We start from the raw sequence: 18,041 nt of genomic DNA, 5'->3' as shown, positions 1-18,041 counted from the left end.
GAGGTGACAACCTCAGGGTTTTAAAAGCTGCTCTGTAAATGTGCATGAGGGGATGGTCAAAGGGACTTCAGATTTCATTTCCCGGTGAGGTCTAGGGCATTATTGATTTCAGACCAGTGCCCTCTTGGGTAGTAACATAGAGGATGGTGGTGGGGGATTGGACTTCGATGTAAATGTCTCTCAGTTGACTCAAGCTTGTAACCAGGCTGGAGAGCAGAGTGATAAAGTGACCTTGGCCATCAGCCTCAGGGGAGGTGCTTGTTTTGATTTCCTGTTTAAAGCTTTGTATAGCCATGGGAGGTGGTGTCATTATCCCTATTTACTGAAGATGCATGCATTGTCATGCCTTGGAGTGGAGAGCTGGGTTCAAGCCCAGAGCATTCCAAAGATCCCTAAGTTCCGCTGTTCTCTGAACTGGCAGACTCACAGGAGGCTCTGAGGTGTGCCCTGGGAAGATGCAGGCTAGGACTGTGGTTGGTGCACTCTGCCTGGTTGGGCTGACCGTCTGGGCTTGAGGCCACCCCACACAGGCAAGTCACCTAGCTTCCCAGGGTGCTTATCTGAAACAAACAAACAAACAAACAACCCAAAAAAGCCCAGAGACGATCATCTTCATGATTGTCATGTTATACATATGTGATATATTATTATGATGTCAGAAGCATTATATATTACTCTTATGTTATACATGACATATTACTATTATTAGTGGTTATTATTTCACTTCCCTTGTAAGGCTGTGATGAGGGTTAGACGGGCTAACCCATGTGAAACTCTTGGGATGTATGGGCTGAATGTAAGCGATTATCAGCGTCTTCGTTGTGATTCCCATCTCCACTGTGGGTCTCCAACCTAGATCTTCCCAAGGTCTTATGGGTGGTGCTACTTAAGAGTGGAGGGAGGGTACCCAAAGCCTTTGGGTAAAACTTCCCAAGCTTGGAGATTCACGAGTCCTTCCTTCTATCAATTTTTAAGATTACTATTTATTCTAGTCAAAAGAGTGTGGTGACCTTTGTCTGTATTTGAAAGTGCAGCTGAGCAGCCATACCCTCTGAGGGGAAATGAGGCCTTCCTGAAGTTCATTTTGGGCTGAGACCTGAGGGATAAAGGTGATGGGGAGGGGGCAGAGCCTGAGGCAGCTGTTTGCTTCCTTCTGCAGGCTCGTGTAGCCCTGAATGTGTTGCTTATGAGAATGGTTGACCTCTGCCCTCCTGATTCTGAAGTGTTTGCTGTCTCATGACAGACAGCCGCTGGCCAGCTTTTGTTCTGGTGAGGCCAGGCCCGACCAGGTGGTGTTTGCCGAAGGAAAGGAACTTCCAGATTAGTCCAGGCTGACTTGCTAAATGAGAGTGGCCTGGAGTGCAGACTGTCAGGTATCTCTTCCTCCTGTGACAGGTTAAGCACTGCCATGTGTCCACAGTTTAGGCTGACTCAGCTTGGTGGGCAACTAGACAGCCAGTCAGTAGATCATCCCGGCTCAAATGATTAAATGGAAGCATGCCCACTCCCCACCCCCATCAAAGGCGCTGCAATAACTTCACAAAACTGCCACTGGAGTGTGATTCCGTCACTCTGACCAGTGGCCAGAGTACTGTGAGATCAAATGCCTGCCTCCTTCCCCCAGGGCCCGTCATCATTCAGCCAGCTCTTTTCATCCCCCTGAGGCCAGAGCTCTAGTATTCCTCAGAATATTGGCATGTGTGCATCCTGGAGTTAGTAGCATTACTTAGCCCTGGGAATTGCTACAGATGTCATTCTCCTGAAGAACAAGGAGAGAATGAAGGGGACTCTGCTGGGATTGGCTTTATCTGGCATGAGGCACAGCTGGAGGCCTCATGACTGAATGAGCTTTAATGAGGCTCATGTGGGGACTTTGCTGGCTTCTTCCTTTTTCCTTTGTTTCCCCCTGTCCTCTTTCCTCCCTACACCCAACCTCAACTCACACAGGGATGGCTTACCCTTGTTTACAGCAGAGGTATTGCTTGTACATCACTGAGGTCTCAGTACTTAGGGCGGCCCCAGGCCACTAAATCTGAGGTTTGCATCCAGATGCAGGTATTTTGAGTGTATATCACTGAGGTCTCAGTACTTAGGGCGGCCCCAGGCCACTAAATCTGAGGTTTGCATCCAGACGCAGGTATTTTGTGTGTGGGCAGGTATACATGCATGTATGGTTGTACATGTGCTTTTTGTGCATGTGCATGTGCAAGCACATGTGTGTATGGTTGCTCATGTACATATGTGCATGTGTATGCAGGCCACTGGAAATCTCGGGTATTGTTCTTTTTGGAAATAACCACCTTGGGTTTTGAGGCTGAGTCTCTCACTGGCCTGGAACTCACCAATGAGCGTAGGCTGGCCTGTAAGCCCATGGATCTGCCTGTCTCTTTGCCCCTACGGCACTGGAGTCACAAGGGCATGTCACTGTGTCTAGTCTTTTTTTTTTGTTGTTTTTTTTTCGAGACAGGGTTTCTCTGTGGCTTTGGAGGCTGTCCTGGAACTCGCTTGGTAGTCCAGGCTGGTCTCGAACTCACAGAGATCCGCCTGCCTTTGCCTCCCGAGTGCTGGGATTAAAGGTGTGCACCACCAACGCCCGGCTGTGTCTAGTCTTTTTATGTGAGTTCTGCGGTCACTTAGGACCTTGTATGTGCAAGGTGGAAGCACTTTATTGAGCCCTTTCAGAACAGGTATATTTTTAGTCTTCTCATCCCCAGGGGTGATGTCAGTATTTGTTCAAAAATTCAAACCTATTTTGGAAGGGCTTTGTCTCTCTAGTTTCTTGAATGCATCATTGAGATGCTGTGGTTCAGGTCTTTGGGGACCTGAAGGGAAGTCAGTTGACCTGGGCTTTGTCCTTCATGGTGGTGGTGTCTATTTCTTCTCTGGATACCAGGGATGTAATTCCTAATATCTGTTCTACTAAGGTCTCTGCCAAGTGTTTGTCCTCTGCCCAAGCTGTTTAGCTGAAATTTCAGCTGTGGTGACTGGGAGTTGAATGGCCACCATCAGAAAGGGCTGGCGGGAGTTTGTCAAGCATCATTCATCACTGAATGACAATGATGGCCACTGTTTAGTGTGCTGGTGCCAGCCAGAGTTTTGTTCCCACTGATCTTCACTGTAACCTTTTCTACGTAGTTATTAATGCCTTTGTATAAAGAAAAGCTGAGTTTCAGAGGGGTGAGTAGCAGTTTGAGGTCACTGAGTTAGAAGGGGTTTTTACTCAAGCTGATTAACTTCGGGGCTCGTGATGTTTTTGTGTAGAAGTAGCCTTGATGCATATGCATTTCATTTTCACCAGCATTGTTATCCCAGAAGTTCCCTCTCTTGTTGCCCAATCAATCAAACACACATTTAAAACAACCCTTTGATTATGGAAATTTTAAAAAAGTACAAAAGAGTAGGCATAATAGTATAATGAGCTCCATGTACCCATCACCTCATTCAACAATGATTGACACGTGGCCAATTCTGTTTCATCTTTGCCCCATTTTTTGTCTCCCATCCCAAACTAAGTTTCTTCAAAGCAGAGCTCCAGACACAATATCTTTTTATCCCAGGCAGGCAGGAGTTTTGAGCGCTACTGTGTTTTGGACTATGTGCTGGTTGCTATGAGGGATTAAAAAATGTGACCCCTGCCTTATGTAGAAAAGATAGCAAGACACTGGACAAAGTAGCTGTTTAAAGATTGTGTGTGTGTAGCTGGAAATGCATGTTTCAAAGCCCACTTATGAGTCTATTGACTAGAACGCAGGATGCACTTTGTTAACGAGAAAACTAACACAAATGTAAAGTTTTATTATAAACACCGCAAGCTGAAAGCAAATGATACACGTTAACCTTAATGACAAAGAAGCTGATCTTGTATAGGTATCTCTTACAATTTGGAAGCGAATAAAAAGCTAGTAAAATGTGGTCAAGAGCTACCAACAAGGAGGGCAAAAGAGATGAGACTGGGGATATAGCATAGTTACAGGGCATTTCCTCCATGAACCAGGCCCTGGGTTCAGTCCCTGATACCATCAAAGAAAAAGAGGATGGAAGTGACCAGTAAATGAATATGAATGATGTAATCTTCTCTACTCATTAAATTGTAAAATTTAAGTTAATATTATGTATTAAATTATGTAAATTTAGATGGTGATGGGGAAGTGGCTCAGTGAGCAGAACACTTGCCTTATAAGCATGAGGACCTGAGCTTGCTTCCAAGAACCACGTAAAAAGCTGCATGTGGCAGCGTGTTTGTGATCCCAGCCCTGGGGAGGTAAAGATAAAAGATGGCTGGCCAGCCCCATCCACTCAGCAAGATTCTGGGCAGCAAAGGACACTCTCAAAAAACAAGGCAGAAGACATCTGTCTTAATTAGGGTTTCTGTTGCTGTGAAGAAACACCATGACCAAAGCAACTTGGGGAGGAAAGGGTTTACTAGGCTTACACTTCCATAGCACTGTTCATCATTGAAGGAAGTCGGGGCAGGAACTCAAACAGGGCAGGAACCTGGAGTCAGGAGACGATGCAGAGGCCATGGAGGGGTGCTGCTTAATGGCTTGCTCAGTCTGCTTTCTCGTAGAACCCAGGGCCACCAGCCCAGGGATGGCACCACCCACAATGGTCCAGGCCCTCCCCCATCAATCACCAATTAAGAAAATACTCTACAGGCTTGCCTACAGCCTGATCTTATGGAGGCATTTTCTCAGTAGAGGCTCCCTCCTCTCAGATGACTTTAGCTTGTGTCAAGATGACATAAAACTAGCCAGTACAGCATCTGAGGAACAACACTGGCCTGACTCTCTCCTCTCTCTGTCTCTGTCTCTGTTTCTCTGTCTCTGTCTCTCTCTCACACACAGATACACAAATGATGATGGATTAGTTTGCTTGTCAAACTTGTAACAATAGGAGAAGATGGCAGCATTCAGGGTTAAATGGAGGGAAATGGGTTACCCCTGTGCTACTATTGGGCAAGTCAACTGGCACCTGTTTTGTAATGGGACACTTTTGCAATAGGGTCAAAGGTCCTAAATGGGCTCACATTGGAGCTTGCAATTTTACTTCTAGGAATTTATTCCAAGGAAATAATTTTATTTAAATTTTTCCTCTAGGAAATAATTTTAAATATGTAAACATGTTTAGTGACAAAGGATTTCCAACTTTGTTTTAGCAAAAAATTGGAACTGACCTAAATATTTAATAATAGAGAATTGTCTAAACAAATTATGGCAGAGCACACACCGTGTGACCACTAAAATATGTGTTGTAGAGGCTTACTTTACATGTGTGTATATGCGTGGATGTTTATTTCATTTTATAAAAGAATGTTTAATTCTTTTCTAAAAAATAGAATTTTTTTAGAAAATATATTACACTCTGAAAACTGATGACATAGAAATATGTATGGCAGGAAGAGAAAATAAGAGATCTCTTTCCTCCTAAAATAGGAACTATTAAATCTGTGACCCTCTGGACCTTTTTGTGTATGTAGTAATTTACCATTATTTAGGACAAAGCAGTATAACAAATAGTACATGTTGTTTTATACATTTCTTTAATCCCATTGTGGGCCTCTTTTTAGCTAAGTTGCATATGGCTTGCCTCTTTTAAAAACTGCTATATTTTTATTTCTTTGTATAAAGGGATGAATCCTGGAAAACGGGGGAAAAGATTTTTACAAGGTATGTCCTGGGCCAAAAGAAGGTGTCTTTTATTTTTAAATATTTTTTTACTTGTTCTTTGACAATTTCATAAACACACATGATTCGTCTTGACCATAACCACCTCAACCCCCCATTAAGCTCCACTTAAGCTCTTCAACATGGGCATTCCTACCTTCCTGAGCCCTCCCTTCCTCCCTCCTTTCTAGCCACTGAGTTCAATTGGTGTTATCTGCATGAACGTGGGCAACCTCCTAGTGGCCAAGCCTTTGAAGAGAACTGACTCCCACTTCCCTAGCAGCCACCAACTGCCAATAGCTCCTCAGTAGGGGTGGAGCCTCACGAGCCCCTCCCCCATCCATGCTGGACTTACTGACTGGCATGATTTTTTTTTTTTTTTTCAAGACAGGGTTTCTCTGTATTGTTTTGGAGGCTGTCCTGGAACTCGCTCTGTAGACCAGGCTGGCCGCGAACTCATAGAGGTCTGCCTGCCTCTGCTTCCTGGTTGCTGGGTTTAAAGATGTGTGCCACCAACTCCTGGCTGACTGGCTTGATCTTATGCAGACTGCAACAGCTTTTGTAAGTTTGAGTGCAATGTCGTGATCAGATATCGGCATTTCACAACACTCCTCCCCATCCTTTGCATCTTACGTTCTTTCCGCCCCTTCCACAGTGTTCCCTAGATCCTGTAGAGGTTCATAAAGATGTCACATTTAGGGACAAACACAGAACAGTCTCTTATTCTGAGCAGTTGATCCATTCTGAATCTCTGCCTTGACTGATGCTCATCTGCAAAATGACTCTTTTCTGACCAAGGTTGAGAGAAGCTCTAATCTATAAAGATAATTATTTAGAAGGAAGATTGGCAGCATGTCTTTTTAGCAAACAATAGTAGTAGATTTCCTTCCTAAGGTCTATGTTTTCCAAAGCCATGAAATTTGAACTGTTTTACAGTATTAGGAATGAATTCCTTTCTGTGAAACAGGTCTCAAGTCCAGTCCGAAATCAGTTGGTTACTCTCTGAATCTTCATGCCATGTTGCACCAGCGGGAACATCTTGCTTGGCTGGCTGATATTGTAGTGCGCAGGGCTCACTGTTGGGTAAATCGGCTGATGGCTTTTCTCTCCCAGCAGACTACACAGCAGCTTTCAGCACTGTGGAAGCTAGCCAGCAGGGAGGAAGCTTCCAGGTCAGTTCCAGATTCATTTCTCTGTGTTCTGCAATAAAAATTTCATCAATAGAGCAGTTATGTAGCAAAAAGCAGTAGAACAACACACGCTATTTTTATAGCATCTCCTTTAATTGTATTGAGGGCTTGCTTTTCATTAAGCTACATGTTTTTATCTAGTTCAAAAAATTGCCACATTTTATCCCATTGTATAAAGGAATGTATCGTGAATCCTGGAAAACTGGGAATCAAATTTTTAGAAGGCATGTACTGGGCCAAAAGAAGGTCTAGTCATCTAGTTTTGATGAGCTACCAAGAGCAATGACCAGAGCCTGTGTTGTTTTGGGGGATTCTGCGGTCTGTGGCCAACAGCTCACAGGGCCATCTCCCATGAATGGCACTGAGATTTACATTTAAAAACTCATGTTTTCTGGAGAGAGCATTGTTTACCTATGCAGGGTATCTTAGTCCAAATTCCTAATATGTATAAAATTGGCTTGCAAATTAGTGGGTTTCCTTAAGGCCCTTTTATACATCTTAGTTTTGGTTAGCCCACTCTAGCACTACTACCCCCACTCCTGTCCCTGCCTAAGCCTTTAACTCCCAGGGTCTCCCCTGTAAGTGCTTTAAAAACTATTTATGTTTTGCCTGCATGCATTTAAGTGTGCTGTGTGCATGCCTACTGACTTCAGAAGCCAAAAGAAGGTGCTGGATCCCCTGGAACTGAAGACCATTGTAAACCTTCAAGTGATGCTGGGTACCGAACCAGATCCTCTACAAGAGCAGCAAGTGCTCTTAGCTGCCGAGACCCCTCTAGCCCCAACTACTTTTATAACACATTCTCCACCTTCTCTTCCCTGTCTTAAGGCTACTTCCCTTCCCTCCTTGTCGGGGTCCTTTCTAGTTTTCTGACCTCCACAGACACTCCAGGTTAAGCACATGACTCTACATATTCAAAACTAAGATCAGCATATGAATGAAAACAAGCAATATTTGGCTTCCTGGGCTTAGGTTACCACACTTAGTATAGTATTTTCCGTCTCCACCCATTTTCCATTTTCCTGTAGACTTAACTTTTCGTAATGGCAGAATAAAATTCCATTGTGAATATGTACTATATTTGCATTATCCGTCCAGTAGCTGATAGACATACAGGTGGATTCCATTTCCTCTGCTGGCAATGGTCAACCGAGAAGGAACAGACACGGTTGTGCAAATATCTCTGTAGCTGGGTAGCTGTGGTAGTTGTATTTTTAGCTTTTTAAAGAAACCTCGACATTGATTTGTATTATGATTGTACCAATGCGCTCTACTACCATCGTCATTTGCTGTCAGTTTTTTCTTGTTGATAGCTATTCTGATTGGGTCAGATGCAATCTCAAAGTAGGTTTCTTTTTTGGTTTTTCAAGACAGGGTTTCTCTGTACTGTTTTGGAGGCTGTCCTGGAACTCGCTCTGTAGAGCAGGCTGGCCCCGAACTCACAAAGATTCACCTGCCTCTGCCTCCCAAGTGCTGGGCTTAAAGGTGTGCGCCACCAATGCCTGGCTTCAAAATAGTTTTAATGTGCATCTTCCTGATGGCCAACGATGCTGAAAACTTTCTGAAAGTGTTTGTGGACAGTGGCATTTCTTCTTTGGGGATTGTCTGCACAGCCCCACAGCTCATTTTCTGATCGGATTGTTTGCTTTCTGGATGTTTAACTTCTTGAGTTCTTTGTATACTCTAGTTACCAAGCCTGTTATATGAAAGGCTGGCAGAGATGTTCTCCCATTCTGGGGGCAGGTTCTTCATACAATTGATCATTTCCTTTGCTAAACAAAAGTGTTTTTGATTTCATGAGGTTCCATTTTCTGATCATTAATCTTTCTCTGAGTTATTGGGGTCCTATTCAGAAAAAAAGAAAAGAAAAGAAAGAAAGCAAAGACAAGGGATGTTGGATTTGCTCAGAATTCTTTTCCGTGTCTATTGAGATGACCATATGGCATCTGTCCCTGAGTTCACTTATGTAACTTATGACATTTATAGACATTCATTACATGTATTCAAATCATCTTTATATCTCTCGAATAAAGTCAGTTGGTCATGGTGGGTAATCTTAGTTTCAGGCACTTTGTTGAGAATTTTTGCATTTATGTTCATCAGAGAAATTTTCTTTTCCTTTTTGGCTTCATCTTTATGTGCCTTTGGTACTAGGACAATACTAGCTTGGCAAAAGGAGTTTATCGGGGTTTCGTCCTTTCCAGTTTTATGGAATAGCTTGAGAAGTATTGGTGTTAGTTCTATGAAGGTCTGGTAATATTCACCTGTGAGTCTATCTGGATCTGACTGCCGTAGTTGGGAGATTTTTTTAAATTACTGCTCAAATCTCATTTCATATTGTAGACCTGTTGAAACTGCTCATCTCATCTTGATTTCATTTTGCTACTTAGTAGCCACCCAGAGATTAATCTATTTCTTTAGATTTTCCAGTTTAGTGGAATATGTCTTTAAGGTAAGATTGAATGATTTCCTGAATTTCAATGGTATCTTTGTAATGGTTCCCTTCTCATCTCTAAATTTACTAATTTGAGTTTTCTCTCTCTTCCTTTTTCTTAGTTTGGCTAAGAGTTTGTTAATATTGTTTATATTTTCAGAGAATGGATTTTATTTCACTGAGATTTGAGTTTGTCTATGGTTTGTTTGTTGCCTTTCATTGATTGCTGCCCTGATTTCTTTCTACCTACTGAAATGAGGTTTGTGATACCTCTGACCCACAACTGGCGGGAAGGTATTCTGTATCTGGCACCAATTTCTTTCTTTCTTTTTTTTTTTTTTTTTTTGGTTTTTCGAGACAGGGTTTCTCTGTATTGTCTTGGAGGCTGTCCTGAAACTCGCTTTGTAGACCAGGCTGGCCTTGAACTCACAGAGATCCACCTGCCTCTGCCTCCCGAGTGCTGAGATTAAAGGCATGCGCCACCAATGCCCGGCCAATTTCTTATTTGTTAACCTATGGCTTTTGGATGAACTGAATCCTTTGTGTGGGATAACTCCAACTAAAAATATATTGATTAATATATTAAATATGTGTAACTTATTAAATGGGATGAAGCTTATAAAATAGGTTTCTGAATGGCTTTCTCAAACTTCCTGAGTTCATACTTAAACTCTGTTACTTCCCTTCCCCCTTTGTATCTCCTGTATTGTATCATGTCTGCTCCCTTAAAGTCTTCCTTGCCCTTATCCATTGGTTGTCAACCTTATGCTGTGACTCTTTAATACAGTTCCTCATGTTGTGATGACCCCAACCATAAAATCATTTTGTTGCTACTTCATAACTGTAATTTTACTACTGTTATGAATTGTAATGTAAATATCTGATATGCAGGATATCTGATATGCAACCCTTGTGGGGTTCATGACCCATAGGTTGAGAACCACTGCTATATGTATAAAGAGAAAATTCCTTGGTCTGCCAAGAAATGTAATCTGTAGTGTTCAGATGGAATGTTCTATAGATAGATGTCTGTAAGTATATTTGATCTATAATATTGTTTAATATATTTCTTTTTGGTAATTGTTGAGAAGACCTGATAATTGGAGAGAGAGTTGTAGTACCAAAGCACCTACTACTACTGTACTGGAATTAATTTGTAAGTACATGTAATAGTATTTGTTTTATTAAATTGGGTGCTGGACATATGTGTTTAGAATTGTAATGTCCTCTTGATGAATTCCCCCTTAATCAGTGTGAAGTGACCTTTTTTTAAAGCCCATTTTTTTCAAATAAAACAAGGACACCTACTTGTTTCCTAGGTCCATTTACTTGAAATATTTTTTTCTATCCTTTCACCTTAATGTATTATCTGTCTTTTGTGGTAGGGCCCATTTCTTGGAGTCAACAAGTAGATAGTTCTTGTTTTTTTTTAAATCCCATCTACTAGTCTGTGTCTTTTGATTGGAGATTCAGAATATTAATATTCAGTATTATTATTTAATATTTTTGTCATTTTGTAGTGTTTGCTTTTTACAAATCTCTTCATTCCTTGCTTAGCTATTATTCTAGTGTGGCTTTTTCTTCCTGTGGCTACATGAATAGGATTGTTTTTCTCTTCACTCTGAAAGAATCAAGTATCTTACATAGAGTTATCTGAGTGTCATTAATTCCTTTAATCTGTGTTTTAATAAAGGGAAGTTTTAATTTTTCTTCAATTATGCCAGATAGCTTAGCTGGGTATCATAGGCTGGATCAGCTGTTGTCTTTCAGAACTTGAAATACATCACTCCAAGGGCTTCTGTCCTTCAAAATTCCAGCTGAGTAATCTGGAGCTCTCTCCATGGGCCTCCCTTCTGTGTTGCTTGGTGCTTTCTTTGTTCTGTACATTTAGTGTTTTACTTATAATTCTCTTCTTGCCTTGATCCATTCAGTTGCTGAGGCTTCCCATGAAGTTTTTGACTTTTACACTTTTTTCTTTTGATGTTTTAGCTTTTCCTTCAGTGTTTCTTTGGTTGAATTTCTCTTCAGGTCTTATATGGCCATCATTGTTTTATTCAACTGTTTGCTTGTGTTCTTGATTTAGAACTTATTTTCCACCTTTTATATCTTTACTGATAGCCATTATTTTGAGTTCTATGTCTGTGATTTCACTTATTTCACTCTTCTTATATGCAGTCACTATAGAGATAATAATTTTTGGAAGAGTTATGCTTTGTTTTTTCTTGTGTTTCTTATGGTATTCTGTTGGGATTTACATATTTTGGGGTATTTCATTGCTTGGGTTTTTAAATTATATATATATATATATATATATATATATATATATATATATATATATAGTTTTTGGTTTTTCGAGACAGGGTTTCTCTGTATTATTTTGGAGGTTGTCCTGGAACTCACTCTGTAGAGCAGGCCAGCCTTGAACTCACAGAGATCCACCTGCCTCTGCCTCCCGAGTGCTAGGATTAAAGGCGTGTGCCACCACCGCCCAACAATCAGATATATTCTTTCAGTTGAAGTATTTGCAATGTTCATTTGGGACTTGGATTTGGTAGATTTGATAATGTAGCTCAGAAAATAATTTCCTGAATTGAGGATCTCAAGGTACTTACTGTGAACTCTATATTGTTCCCTGGATAGGATAGTAACCGAGAGCAACCATAGTAGCTGAATATTATTTCTCTGCAAATGTTGGTAGTCAACATTTGTTTATCCTCTTGGAGGATAAATAACCAAGGGTAGCATGGAGTAGTTTCAGATTTCAGCTATTAAAATTAGGATAGGGATGGAAGTAAGATGAGTGAGAACAGGGCTTAAGTGTTAGATCAACTCTGAAAAAATAATAAGGTGGGTCAAGTAACTAGGAGGGGAAAGTTGGGATACTGTTAGGGTTTCCAGATTATAGAGTTTGTTAAAGCTATGGAGCTTATAACTAAGAAGTAAAATGAGGAGGACATAAGGATCCAAGGAGGAGGTTGAGGGCAAGATAAGAGGGCAAGTATAAGAGATACAGATGAATATATAGTACAGAATGCCTTGAGGTAGCCTGGGTGGAGAAACAAACTCAGAAGTCCTAAAACCTGACTGGGCAATGAATAGAGAGAACAAAAGCATCATGAGACACTTATTCAAAGTCCTAAAACCTGACTGGGCAATGAATAGAGAGAACAAAAGCATCATGAGACACTTATTCAAAGTAGAGATTAAATTATAGGAAATAATAAAATAAGAAGACTTACTGAGTTGGTTGTTGGCTGGGTGTAAGGAGTTGGAAGGTGAAGGTGCCAGGCCCTTCTTAGTGCTGTGTGTGGGTGAGTGAATGGGAGTAGTTAGTTTTTGTAGCCCCTTGTTAAGAGAAGCTTTTTCTTTGCTAGCCGCTTTGGTTTATCTCCCGCCAGCCGCCTGGGCTCTCCCGCGCCAGCATGGTTCTAGAGCCGCATCAGTCCCAAATAAACACACAAGAGGCTATATTCATTATGAAGCTGTTGGCCTTGCTTTTTTCTTACTGGCTAGCTCTGACTTAAGTATTTACCCCATAATTGTTAATCTAAGTATGTCTCTTACCGGAGAGGTTTCCGAGCTTCCTACCCCAATGGCGGTTACATCTCGACTCCTGTGTTTTCCTCCTTCCCACAATCCTCCTGGACTCCTAGTCCCTCCTATCTAGATTCCCTATTGGCCAGGCAGTCTTTATTGACAAATAACAGGCAAATAGCAGGACTTCCCCAACAGCCCCTGTGTTCTGTTGTGTCAGGAAGGGGAAACTGAAAATTTTTTCTGGTAGTTCTGGGTCTGGTGGGGTCTTTTTGTTTCGTTTTGTTTTTGTTTGTTTGTTTTTTTGAGTCAGCATCTTGTGTAGCCCAGGCTGGGGATGACATTGAACGGATGACTTTGAACTTCTGAACCTCTTGCCCTCTTGCATTCACATCAGGAGTAGTGTGCTGGGATTACAGGCATTTGCCATCACACCCATTTTATGGGGTCCTGGGGAACCAAACCCAGGATGTATGCATGCTAGGCAAGAACTCCACCAGGTCAGCTTACACATCCCCAGTCCAGAACATTTGCTCTTTAAGCCATTTAACACAAGCATCCCAAATTGCTTTCTGTAAATATTCAGCAGGATCGTGGCTGTTAGTGGTAATTATCAGGTTTAGTTGCAAGTTATTTGAATTTTTGTGTTGATTATATTTCTAATATCATTAAACATGAAAACCTTGCATTATGCTGCTTGTAGGCAAAATGACATGTTATATTTCTCACCTTTGAACTCCCTGTTTCAGAAGTATTTTTTCTTGATAAGTTCCAGAGACTACTTTCCCCATTTTACTCGTTCTAACTACCACTCTTACCACCAGTGTGTGTGTAAGCTATATAAGCACATAGACTGACTTTTTCTGAAAACAGAGGTCCCAGGAGTTGTAATTTGCCTAGGTGATTACTTTGTTCTGAAGTGGGAAACCCAAAGGGAAAATTGTGTGACTTTTTGACAAATACAGGAGGTTCCCCTGAGATTTCTTAAAACACCAGGACCTAGAAGTTTCTTAAAACACCACTTAAGGACCTAGAGGTTTTCTTCCTTGGTAGCACCCTCAGGCGCTCCCACTGTACATGCCATTCTTCCTGGAGACCTGTTGCAGGACCAGCTCATTCCAGGAGTATATGGTCTCCCATCTTCTAGACTCTTAGAGCCTATTGGATGTATCAATCTATTACATGCACTGTGATCCTTAATTTACCTGGGTTGATTAAACACTGGCAGTTTGGAGTGATTAGCCTCCTTGTGGACAGGGTTTGCCTAATCTTAATTTTTAAAAGATGTATATGACTATTTTGTTCACATGCATGTGTGTGCATTATATGCATTCCTAGTGTCCTCGAAGGTCAGAAGAGAGTGTTGGATTCTTTGGGACAAAGGTTATGTCTTGATAAAGGCAGTCATTTGGGTGCTGGGAACCAAACCTTGACTCTCAGAACGAGTGATCGTAATGGTTGTGTCTCCAGTCCTGATTTATCCAATCTTTGATGAGTCTAGAAGTCCTAAAAATCTGGAGGTCTTTTGTATTCATGTGGTGAGATATTGCTAAGAGTAACCTTGAGGATTCTCCTCAGACCATGTGTAGCGATGCTATAGCTAGAGGGATGAGAACAGATTGTGTCTGTAAGCTGACTCTTTGAGAGCCTCTCTCTTTCTTTCTAGTTGTCTCTCTCACTCTTCCTCTTACTGCTAAAAATTCAAATCTTTCCTTTATTTTTAGATGGTATAAATGGTAATTTGCACATTTATAGTTAAGGCCTCCTACAACTTGTTTTAAGCGTGTGTGGTTTTGTTGTTGTTGCGTTGCTTTTGTTCCAAGAAACCTAATATTACACATGAATAGTGTGTACATATGTATATCATAATTGCTGCTGAACAAATTTTAGCTGTCCTCCCACTTTAGCTTTCAAATTGATGAGATGTAATTTAAAAGAGTTGGGTTAGTCTAGAGGTTGGTGTAGTCTCACTTTCTATTTTATTGTTCTAAAAAAAAGCTCTATTGAGATACAGTTTGCATACCACAAAACTCACCTCTTTAAAACACAATTGGGTGATTTTTAGTGCATTGACAGAGTTGCACAACCATTACCATTGTCTAATACTAAAACATTTTCATCACCCAAGAAGAAATTCCATGCCCATTAATAGTCACTCATTCCAGGAGCCCTCTCCTCAGCCCTTGACAACCACCAGTCTACCTTAGATTGTTATGGTTTGCATTTTATAGACAATTAATATAAAATGTAGTCTTTTGTGAATGGTTTCTTTTAGCCAGCACATTGATTTTAGGGTCCATCCATTTTGTAGCATGAGTTGGGTCTTTCATTCCTTTTTATTATCTAGTAATAGTCGATCATGTGGCTGTGCCCCATTTTCTTTATTCATTCATCAGTACATGAACATTTGAGTAGTTTTGACTTTTGAGAGGTTATAAATAACTCTGTTGTGCACATTGGTATGCCTGTTTATGTGCCATGTGCTTTTAGCAATCCTTGTACATACTGAAAATAGAATTGTTGGGTCATTCACTTCCTCATGTTTATGCTGTTGAGGAATCACCAGGGTGTTTTCTATGGTGGCCACACCATTTCACACCCCCACCAACAACACATGAAGATTTCCACTTCTCCACTTCTCTGTCTATACTTGATAACCTCACTCTTCCTTATGACTTGATATCTTACTTATTCCTTCCCTCCCTCCCTTCTTTCCTTCCTTCCTCCTCTTTTGTTGTGATAACATTGAAACTATTTTCTAATCCAAGGTAACAAAGATTTATTCTTCTATCTCCTCTATGACTTTTATGACTTTGGCTCTTAAATTTAGGTCTCTGGTGTCCTTTACATTAGTTATGTGTGGGAGGTGGGACCCATCTACACTATTCTGCATATGTGTGTTCAGTAACCTCAGGATTACCTAATGAAAAGATTGTTATTCTCTCTTCAGTTATTTTGCTGTTCTTGTCAAAAATCAGTTGACCATAAATGTGATGCCTCATTTCTGGCTTCTGGCTTCTATTTTGTTGATCTTTGTGTTTAGTGTTGTGTCAGCTATAGCAACCTTTGAAACAGTCTCTTTCCTTTGCAAGTGAGAGTGAGCATTCTGCACCATGTGTATGCTTGATGCCAGCTCCTCACCCCAGGCATATACATCTAGAATATGGATGCTCTGAAACTTGTAGCCTATGCTGTGGTCCAAGATCCTATGACAACCCAGTTTGGGTTAGTGTTTCCAAGGGGCAGGAAGCCTCTTGGGTGGGGGGAGACAGAGAGAGAGAGAGAGAGAGAGAGAGAGAGAGAGAGAGAGAGAGAGAGAGAGAGAGAGAGAGAGAGAGAGAGAGGTGAGGGAGGAGGGAGGGAGGGAGGGAGAGAGGGAGGGAGAGATATGAAAATTAGGGCAGGAGACACCAACCTTGAGACTTGTGTATCTTTAAGAGATCTCAGTATTGTTAAACTAGTTATTTCTTCTTTGAATCTACTAGCAGAGAAGAGATTTCTATTTAAATTAGCAAATGTTTTGGTTGCAGCAAGCCTTGGTGCCTTTGAGGGACATTGTTCTGGCTAGTTTAATGTCAACCTGATACAAGCTGGTGTCATTTGGGAAGAGGATATGTCAATGAGAGTATGTCCCTACACATTAGCCTGTGGACACATCTGTGTTTCATTTTCTTGATTGATGATTGATATGGTAGGGCCCAGCTCCTTTTGAGGCTGTGAAAGCCCTGAGTTGGTAGTTCCGGGCGCTATTAGAAAGCAGGCTGAGCAAGCCATGGGTGCAGTCCAGTAAGCACCACTGTTCTATGGCATCCACTTGAGTACCCGACTCTAGGTTCCTGCCCTGAGTTTCTATCTGGACTTTCCTCAATGATGGAATGGGGCCTGACAGCCAAAAGTTCATTTTGGTCATGACATTTCATCATGACAGTAGAAACCAACTAACACAGGCATGTTGCAGCCTGTTCAAGTAGAGCATGGGGCTTGTGGTGGCTCCTCTCCCTACACTGGTATATACTCTGCTTGCTAAGGTCGTTAGTCCATTGAGACCTGGGCAGATGCCAAAGCTGGGGCTTCCCTGGAGGTAGTCTGTCTTTTATCTTCATGTATGCCGTCTAGGTGGCACATAACTTGTAGTGGGTAAGCCATCTAAGTTACATACCTATGGTGACAATACATTAACATTTGCAAGTGGTGACGGGAACAGTGCCTGATCTGTTCTTGTGTAGCAAGGGTTTGCCCAATCTTCCACATGTGATAGGTGTCTTTGATCACTCTCCACTTTTATTTCTTTTTTCAAGCAGCAGCAACCATCATCAGTGATAGAACCATTTTCTTACCATATTGAATTTATACTGTGCCAGAATGTGTTGTATGCCTAACATAGTAACTTATTCTATCCTCACTATAACCTATGAAGCAGATACTCTTACAGTCCTGCTTTAGAGACATGGAGCCTGATACCCAGAGAGATCATGTAGTTTGCTCAGGGTCATACAACCGGCAAGAGGTAGAGTCAGTATTCCAACCGAAGTGGCCTGGCTCCAAGCACAACTCCACACTGCCACCACAATGCTGCCAAACTAGAAGCACGCTCAGGAGCACAATCCATGGGGGTAAAACCACAAAATCATGTCATGTGAGGGATACTCAATATCGCCTAATACAGAGGTGAGAAGAACCAAGAATAAGTGGAAAAGAGATGGACAAAGAGATGTACGAGAGACATTGTCACATCTTTGTCTGTAAATGATAATAGTCTTTGGTATGGCCCCAGAAGTGACCCAGAAGTGAGGTAGCTATCTATGTATGTATCCATGTATCTATCTGTCTATGCATCTATCTAATCTATCTACCTATTTATCTAAATATCTTCCTAATGTATATGCACTTATATCCATATGTATGAATATTTTGACTAAAAATAGGGGAGAACTTTTTGCAGGCCGAGAAATGCAGACAGACTCAAAAGGCCCTAACTTCTCGTCCTGGGACACTGGCAGACAGAGACCCCATGAACATCCCAGAGATACAGAACTACCATTAGGGGCTGAGAAGGGGCATTAAACTGATGACCTCAGAGGAGTTAGATTTAGATTCTTAGGATTTTGGGAGATAGCTAACATTCAGGGAGGTGGTTAGATACACACAGAGTAGGCCCATAGCTAACATTTATTCAAGAAAGTTCTAGATAAAGCCATCGTCTCTCACACACATACATAC

General features: G+C 41.5%; 1 protein-coding gene across 4 annotated transcripts in view; it reads left to right on the top strand.

The window, feature by feature from the left end:
• Nucleotides 1–18,041, top strand: part of Smoc1 (SPARC related modular calcium binding 1) — a 160,249-nt gene that overhangs the window by 84,008 nt on the left and 58,200 nt on the right. The window lies entirely within an intron of this gene.

The sequence above is a fragment of the Mesocricetus auratus genome, unplaced genomic scaffold (assembly GCF_017639785.1).
Source record: "Mesocricetus auratus isolate SY011 unplaced genomic scaffold, BCM_Maur_2.0 Super-Scaffold_15014, whole genome shotgun sequence".
NCBI lineage: Eukaryota > Metazoa > Chordata > Mammalia > Rodentia > Cricetidae > Mesocricetus > Mesocricetus auratus.
Note: the sequence above shows the minus strand (reverse complement) of the source record. Positions and strands in the feature narration are given on the sequence as shown.